The sequence below is a fragment of the Girardinichthys multiradiatus genome, unplaced genomic scaffold (genome assembly GCF_021462225.1).
Source record: "Girardinichthys multiradiatus isolate DD_20200921_A unplaced genomic scaffold, DD_fGirMul_XY1 scaffold_56, whole genome shotgun sequence".
Classification (NCBI taxonomy): domain Eukaryota; kingdom Metazoa; phylum Chordata; class Actinopteri; order Cyprinodontiformes; family Goodeidae; genus Girardinichthys; species Girardinichthys multiradiatus.
Window position 1 is genome coordinate 1 of NW_025917709.1, and position 9,399 is coordinate 9,399.

Here is a 9,399-nt window from a genome sequence, read left to right on the forward strand (position 1 = left end):
AACATGCTCGCAATTTCTCATCAGAGAGGAGGAGGATAAGAGAGCAGTTCGCCAACACTCCTACGCCTGAGTGTTTGCCTATTGTGGTAACAAATGCTGGCCAAACCTACCTTAGCTTTCTGAAGGTCCTTTGTGATTCCTAGTAACCCGCCTTGTCTCTACGTTTTTCTCCAGGCTTGACTCCAGTCCGGCTACGGCTCTGTTGATTCCTCGTTGTGCTGATTTCCTCGTCTCAAGTTCCAAGTGAAGTTCCTGGAGTCCGTTTCCAGCTGGCGACTGCTAAAACCTCCTCATTTCTGGCTCAAGACCCAAGCGAACCCTGTCCACCCTTACCTCCGAGCCCGGCAGCTATACTCGTCATTCAGTAAGAAAACAAACCCCAGAAAAACCTCACCAATGTGTGTGTTGTGTGAAGGATCTAGTGGAATACAACTTCAAGCAGGCACAGAATTCATCCATCCGACCCCGCTTTGTCTCCCTCTCATACAAAGCTCCATCCATCCAACCAGTAAGTCTGAAGGAGCTCATAAAGTAAATCTGATAACTATTTCCCATCACTTACCAATCCTTCTCTCCACACCGTGGATGCAATCCAGTTTCAGTTATCATATCAATTCATCAGTATTAAACTCTTTAACTTTTTATCTGTCTCCTGAGTGTTCTCTGCATGTGGGTCAAGTCAATAAACAAAAAGATGACACTTTTTAGATTTTGCTTGATATGCCATTAACATTTCACTAAGCATTGGTTCTCGCTCATCCAGAGGTCTGAGTGAGATAATGACTGTTTGGAAATTTTTTTTCACCTTTATCCATTAATGAGAAATGTTGTTATACCTTTGGACATCCATTTAATCTTGCATTTGTTTGGTTTGACTCAAAAACAGGGTCATAGGCGCACCACCTCATAACCCTCAAGCTTTCATGTAGTTTGTGTTCTTGTTTGGCTTCTGTCCAGATTTTTAATTGTGATTTTTTTATCCAGGGATTTTCAACCTTGTGCTGGATCCGTTTTAAATCTTTATTCCCAAGAACTGCTTGTAAAGGGGGTCTAGTGTAATTCAATGTCTTTCCACCAAGCATGGTAGTTTGTATTAAAAAGAATTATCAGGGGTTCGATTTGTACAGAATGAAAGGTGCAGGTCTGCTATAGCCCCTTTTTCTTTGGATAGTTCTGTTTTAATCTAATTCTGTTCCTAACCATCTAAATCTAGAAATCATTCTATCCCACTCTGTAAATAGTTTTCTTTTTTTTTTTTTTTGTAATTATGCCCGGGAGACCTTGGAACAAAAAGAGAAATCTTGGTAACAGGTTCATTTTAACAGCTCGTATTCTAAACATTACCAGTCATACATACTTTAATATTGGCTTACAAGAGCCTCAGAAACGAATTTCCTGTACTTACACTGTTTGCAGTGTTTGAAAGCCACTCACCATGCCCTGGAAATGGCTGATCACCCTCATAAAATGCTTCAGTTGTAGATTTCATTTATTTAAAGGGCAAAAAGTAAGTGTTCAGTCACTGTTCGAGTTGATGTTTCTGCCTAATGACTTATGACCGTTGACCAAACAAAAGTTCCAACTCTGTTGCAGACTACACTGGGTGTTGTAACAAGGGTCAAACAGACTTCTCTGCCTCCTATGACTGGATGCTGTCTCACTGTACACAGACCTTTGCACACTATTCCAGAAAGTGCTTTGCTTTTGTTCTGCAAAAAGAAATGCCTCTACATTTTTATCAATGTCCTTCACTTCTGACCTACAATGTTGTTGAATGTTTTAATATGTTGTTACAGTAACAGTCATGCTTTACTAAAATACACTGTATGCAAGGGCACTTTTTTATCATGCAGGGCGTTATTATTTCACAGATGTTTTGTTGCAGGAGAGAAAAATCTTATCAGTTTCCCGTAATGTGGTCAGGACTTGTTTGCGTAACAAACTCCAACATCACTGATTAAAGGGCAATATTGCAGAACTTGGCTAACTGTAAGCTCAATACTTTCACTTAAAATACAAAAAAATAGGTTATATTAATTACCAGAAAGAGTGCAGATTGGTAAAAGCAGGATCTACCAAGACAATACAAAAGGAAATTAAAAATACATTTGAACATAAATAAAATAGAATCTGGGCAGTGTGTACCTGCTTGAAAACCTTCACTATGATCTTGTTATAGCCAACAAGGAGCACATATTTGAACATAATCCTGAACATCTAAAATACTTGTAGCATACCATTAAATAGTTTTTTTTCTTGTTTGCTTTAAAAATATGGCACTATGTGTGGGCAGCTGTCCAAAAGCATTGAACCCAGGAGTATTGATAACCTGATATTCAATAGGCTTTCTTAATTAAAATGCCTTATACATCCAAAACATCTGAGTTGCGATAGAGCTTTGGAACCGACGTCACTGCGCAGTGACGTTGTGGGGCACTTACGTCTCGCGCAGTCAATCTGCGCCATCTTTAAAGGCCACAGACGAAAACAAACTATTCCCCGGTGTTAGAGCTGTATCCTGCATAATGCTGAAAAGCAGCTCAAAACAAAGTGGACTATATCGTGACAAACTTCTCCCAGATGCCAAAAGACGGTACATAGAAAAAATAGCTAAAATTGGAAATGTCGACCCCTTTGAATTAAGAAATTGGAGCAGAGACCCTCAACATTTGCCTCCACTGACATTCCCAGACATATTTGCATACCTGGTCTGTGGTGTCAGTGCTTACACCGCAAGTAATTTTAAGAATTACAAGTCAATGGAAGCGCATGTCCAATTTACGAATGGCTGGGTACACAATTTGGACATTTTTAACCCCTCGGATTGTGAATACGTTGTGGTTCGAACAAAGGTACGTTGCTATTGTCTCCTTAATTTTACATAAAGTCTTGGTGTATGTTCTTTTAGAATCAGTCAGTCTTTTTTTTTTTTTTTTTGTATATTGAGTATGAGAAAATGTGATCATATGATTTTTAAAGTACGTTTTGAACTGATTTAAGAAGCTCTGAGTTTGTAATGGTTAAAGGGCAATTACACCTAACTTTTACTACCTTGAGCTCGTCTAAGAACAATATGTAGACACTTCAAACCTTGATTAGAATACTTCACTCTAATCAAATAGAGAAATCAGGTTTGAAGTGATGAAGTGTTGTAGTTTTTAAATGAGTAGATCAAAGAGTAGTAGTAGAAAATTAGGTGAAATAGGCCTTTAACCGTTTCCGCTTTGTAACCAATACACTCTTTGAAATCACAACGTCATGGTTATTATTTTATACTCAAAAGTTAATTGGAATAGTAAAATTGATCATTTAACTGAACAGTTATTTGTAAAATTACACATACATATATATATAGATTTTATTTATTTTGCTCTCTTTCCATTCACCATTTTAATTGTGTGTATTCACAGGTTATGCACTCTCAGAGACTCTCTGAGCCGCCATTAACAGTGGGTCATGCTGAGCGACACTGGCACAGTTGAGTGTGCACATTGCACCTGCATGGCAGGGGTAGCCGAGACCTGCACTCATATCGGTGCCCTACGTTTTAAGCTGGAAGCAACAGTGAGGATACAAGGCAGAAAAACTGTTACGGATGAGCCAGCATTCTGGGTATTACCTGGCAACCTGACTAAGATTCATCCAGAAGTCGGCCATAAAATTGACTATAGTACTTCAGCTTCTCAAAAGAAGATACTTGACCAAAAAATCCACACAAAAGTCCCAACAACAGCCAGAAGAAGCTGTCCACAAAAAAGAAAAACCCCACCAGCAAATCTGGAAGATTTGGCTCCTCTGCTTGACACGCTACTAGAGCACAGCAAGGCTGTTGGTTTATCAGGAATGGAGAAATATTACACACAATTCACCCACACTGAGCAGATCTTACCTCAGTCACTTGCATCTCTGCACAACAAAAACATAGAGTCCAATGACATGTCAGCTATTTTGCTGTGCTGTGAAAAATACAAAGATGCTGCAGTAGTGACAGATGAGCAGGCAGAAACCATTGAAAAGCACACAAGACTGCAGCACAAGTGTTCTGCCTGGTATGAATATAGAGCTGGAAGAATTACAGCTTCCAGAATGCATGCTGTATTTGCCACTAGTTTGGAAAGCCCAGCACTGACAGTTGTTAAACAGGTGTGTTACCCAGGCAACACAGTGTCTACAGTGCAAACAAGGTGGGGTGTGAAGCATGACAGTGATGCACAAAAAATTACAGCAAGCAGTCACAAAAATCTACAAGTTAAACCATGCGGTTTCATCATAAACACCAACTTCCCTGAAGTCGGAGCATCTCCTGATGGACTCACAATGTGTGATTGATGTGGGAATGGATGCCTTGAGATAAAGTGCCCTTTCAAATATAGGACAACATCCATACTACACACAGGCACAAACTGAGATCTTTGTTACAAAATCAAGCCATTGTGATCTTGTTGTGTGGACCCAGAAAGACATGGCTGTGGTCCATGTCTTTCCAGATCAGAAATTCTGGGAACCACGCCTCCAAAAAGCACAAAGTTTCTTTAAAAATATTTGTCTCCCTGAGCTTGTCGGTAGATATTTCTCAGAGCATGCCTGTAACCCAGCTTCGAGGGAGACATAACTGGGTAAAAAGTAATCGAACAGCATGTAAATTGTGCTGTTCGACTTATATTTCCACTTCTTATTTTTGTGAAGCAATTTCCCCTGTATAAGGTATTACCTCAGATGATGTTCATCACGTTTACATAAAATGTTTTTTTTGAAGTATTTAATTACATAAAATTATTTCTTAGAAATAGGATATATTTCATTACATATTTACTTGTTACCTGAAATGTTATGCATCAAATGTTTACTTAATGTGATCTGATCACATTGGTTACCTTTTAAAGTTTACTTTGAAATGTTTAATTACCTCAGTTTTTTACTCAAAGATTGGATCTATTTAGTTACATGCTTACTTGTTACCTGAAATATGTTATATAAATCAATATATACTTTAAATGGGATCTATTACATCAATATGTGTTGCCTTTAAATGTTTACTTTCAAATGTCTAATTACATCAAATATTTACTTAAAATCTGATCTTTTTCATCACATTACCTGAAGTGATTCAATGAAATGTTTTATGAATGTTTACCACATGAATATTTATTAAATGAGAAAAAACAGTCACTTTACTGTTATCATTCAACTGTACAAATACTTCAACAACAATGAATGCAACATTTTTTTACAACCTACATTTATATAATGTAATTTAGATAACATCAGTACCTTCATTGCACTTTCACATTAACATGTGCGGGTTTCATTTGCATTAGGTTTTACAACCACACTGGAACACATGTTCACAATCTTGTCAAGAAGTGTCACCTCTTCACCTTCACATGTAAGCAGCAACCTAATTGGTATAGTCCTGTGTAACATTTTGTATGTGTTTCTCATGCATCCAATCACTCTTTCCACATGAATTCTAAGGTGGACTATAGCTCGTGTTTGTTCAACATCTTTAGCATCGAGTTGACATCTCACTTTAGTGGATGATGGAATTTTGACCTCAGCACACATCATTCCCACACTATCTTTAATATCAAAGCCTCTGTCAGCTAACACAATCTCCCCAGGTAATAATTTAGATAGAAGGCCACAGTTTTCTGTTATGTGCTTGTCTGTTGCACGTCCACCCCAACCCTTGGAAATAAAAGAAATGGAACCATGTGGCATGATGCCAACAAGGTATTTTATAGTGTGTCTTCTTTTGTAACGAGAGAAAGATTGTGCGCGTGCTTTGAAATTTGAGGGTCTTTCTGTGCCTATTTCAAAGCAGTCAACAATAATGGCTACACGTTTTCCAAATGTTTCCAAAAACTGAGGTGGCATTGTGGCTTCTAAACAATGCCTCTCAGGCCAGTTTACCATGGGCGTAAGGTGTGCATGCAACACATCTAGGGTGTCAGCAAAGGTATTGGACAGAGTTTTATGTGACACATTAAAAAGATGGCAAAGATGCTGAACAGGTAGATCAAGTCTAAGACGCATTACTGTAAGTAAAACCATTTGAAATTATGAAATTTTTTTAGATGCTGGCAGAAAAGGCCTAACAGTGTTAAACAATGATAACAAGATGACAAAGCAAGGAAGACCTGTATAATACTTGACTTGTGTCATCCTTAAAAAAATCTTGGTGCAGCTGTTTTTTATTCAGCTCTGACCTGAGCTCCCTGTTCTCCTGAAACAGACGGTTTATTTCTGCCCTTCTTTGCTCGCACAACTGACATCCTATTTGTTGCCTCTTTGCTGCTGGTTCATGTACCAATTCTTCCTCTTCCCCATCTGCAGCCTCACTGAGCTCCTGTCTTGGGGTTTCCTCCACAACTTGTTCCTCCTCTATAGCCTCCTCTAAAGTATCTTCAATATGTATCTCTTCTGGGGTTTCTTCAGTCTCTATAACTAGTGCTAATCCCTCTTCAACTTGTTGATCCACCATGTCCATTGCTGCCTGGCCTTCAACTTCTCCTTGTGCACAGCTGTAACATCTCTTTAATCGACGAGCATGTCTGTCTGATGTTGAGACTTTTATTTCAGAGTGACCCATGTGCAGCGTTGGAACCCAGTCAGGATTTAACTCTTCCATTTCATATGAAGGTTTGCCTTGAAAAGGACATATTGGAACACAGGTCAGCATAACTGCTGTAAAAGTGATAACACTAGAAAATTAAAACAGTTTATTTTACATTAATGTAATAACCCCGATGTACACTCTGTCTAAACTCGGACTATGCTACATACAAAATATAAATCCGACCTAACCTAGGTTGACCCACTTCTATAAAACTAATACTAAAGTAAAAAAAATGTAACTAAACTAAGTTGAATTGAATAAACCATTGATGAAGTACACCAGGACAAAATGACCAACAAACCGAATTTAGATACTCACCAGAATGGAAATGTCTGGAACAAATTTGCAAGTATGTTGGGATGCTGGAGACGTTTATGTCAGGACGTCTCACCGCTGATATCCAAGCCATTCGTCTCCTTTTTGTTGTTGAGCTCCCTGGAGTTGTTTCCAGATGGGAAAACAATGAAATGAAAGTCCGTTTTCGATCTTGTTACCCTTCCGGTCATGTGACCGGACATTACATCCAATAACACAACAGGTTCGTACCATTGTTAGGTTTTGTGAAACTACTAAGGTTTAAAAATTCAACGCGAAAGTTTAGTCTTTGGTGCTTATGTTTATGGCACTTCAAGATGGCGCTCATATCCCATCAGCCACTGCGCCGCTATCTAAGTCTACAACTGTGAAGTCACGTTCCAAAGCTCTATACTTTTGATAAAAATATATCAATGATACTTTATACTTTTGGCAATATAATGTAACTTGTGACTTGTATTCATAGTTTAATTTAATGTCAGCCTACCCTTTGCAGCTATAACAGCCTTAGCTTTTATGGGGAGGCTTTCCATAGGGCATTGGAGTGTATTTTGGTACATTTCTAACACTTTTTACAGTATTATATCTTTAAGGTCAGGCATTATTTGTGAAGAGGGCCTGGCTAACAAGCTCCACTCTAATTAATCCCTAAGGTGTTCTGTCCAATTGAGGTCAGGAGTCTAAGCAGATTGGTCAATTTCAGTCCCACCAAAATTACTTATGTATGTCTTTATAGTCCGTGCTTTGTGCACAGATACACAGCCATGCAGGAACAGAAAGGAGCCATCTCCAAACTGTTCTGATAATTGTCCAAAATATCTTCTCTCTAAATGCTGACACATTAAGAGTTTCTTTCACTAGAATAAAGGAGCCGAGGCCAAACTCTAAAAAACAGGGCCACATTATATTCCCCCCCACATGGCAACAGCCAAACCTAGACTCATCCCTTGTCTTGCTAAATATAAAGGCATCACTCCAGAGAACAATCCTCCATTCCTCTATAGTACACTGGTGCCATACTTTATACCACTGTATCTGATACTTTCTGTTAAATTTGGTGATGTAAAGTGTTGGGACCCCACAGCCATGGGTACAAAATGAAAGGTCAAAATAAGACACATTAACCTACTTCCAGCACAGCCAGGAAAAGGGGTAACAGCGGACTCCTGTGATGTCACTGTCCAAATAAAATCACCGCTTTCGCTAGATCCTGTCTCTTTCACACTGGTCCCCAGAGGAACTGGACGGAGGGACACAGCGCGCTAATGTCTCTTTGCAGGCAAACAACTTTTGCAAGCAAACAACCTTTCAAACTGGATCCAAGAGTGTCAATACGATCATGCGATCATATGCACTAAGTTAAGTAGGAATGAATTGCTGGTTGTGTATCCGGTATTCATTCATGAACGGGGGTAATTAAGGTTCAAGCGTTGCTTGACTATCTCTCTGAGGTCTACAGAAGCAAACTGTGTCCAGAGAGTTCCCAGCAGAGACCCTGTCTCTACGACGCCGAGTGGAGCAGTTTTCCCGGTCTGAGGGAAGGACAACGGGACCGCGTCACCGTGGTTGCAGCTGTAACTTGCACCTTGGCCGGCCGACAGAATGAGCCGCCCCACCCAACAGCTACGGAGGTTAGCTGTAGCTAACCCTTTGTTCACTGTTGTTCACTGTTCACTTTTTTCAAACTTCTTCACCCTGGACAATTTTTGCTCAGCACGGTTCACCTAAGAGGTTAGGTTTGGGCAGAGAGAAGTAATTTAGAATGAAATAATCTAAACATTCCCCTCCTTGAACCGCTACCTTAACGTGGTGGAGGGGTTTGAGTGCTCGAATGATCCTAGAGGCTATGTTGTCTGTGGCTTAAATTCCCCTGGTAGGGTCTCCCATGGCAAACAGGCTAGGTGACGGGTCAGACAAAGAAAGGTTCGAGAATCCCTCATGACAACTACAGAATCGAGGCACGTGACGTCGCCCGGTACGGCGGAGCCGAGGTCCCACCCTGGAGCCAAGCCTGGGGTCGGGACTCGTCGGAGAGTTTGACTAATGTTTTGATTAGTCTAGAGACTATGGACCAAACCTCCTAGTTGTAACAGAAGTTACGAAGGAGGAGAGACAGGGAATGATGGGAAGAAGGGGAAAAAGAGGAGAGAGGACAAGCACGAGGAAAATGGAAATTGCAGTTTATGTAGGCCGACCCTGAGGTTGGAGAAGGATCGAACTGTTTCAGAGATTTTCTGCACAACTTAAATCTAACCGCTGCAGTTACGATATCTTTTTGGACATTCTGGTCAAAGGTGCGCTCACCTTTGTTCACGCGGTGAAACGCCGGAAGAGAGGGAAACGGGCTGGGGTGCTAGTACGTCTTCGCCAGCGTGGACTACGAACACCGTTACCTGGAATATTTCTCTCTAACGTGCGCTCACCTCCCAACAAAATCGAGGAACTACAACTGCTGTTGGGGAAAA

The 9,399-nt window shown here is 40.2% G+C and overlaps 1 long non-coding RNA gene across 1 annotated transcript; it reads left to right on the forward strand.

Annotated features, from left to right (window-relative positions):
- On the forward strand, positions 1-5,169 carry LOC124865248. Its single transcript, XR_007037522.1, has 3 exons — positions 1-86; positions 175-2,852; positions 3,411-5,169. It is a non-coding gene; the product is annotated as an uncharacterized LOC124865248 (long non-coding RNA).
- The last annotated feature ends 4,230 nt before the right edge of the window (positions 5,170-9,399 follow it).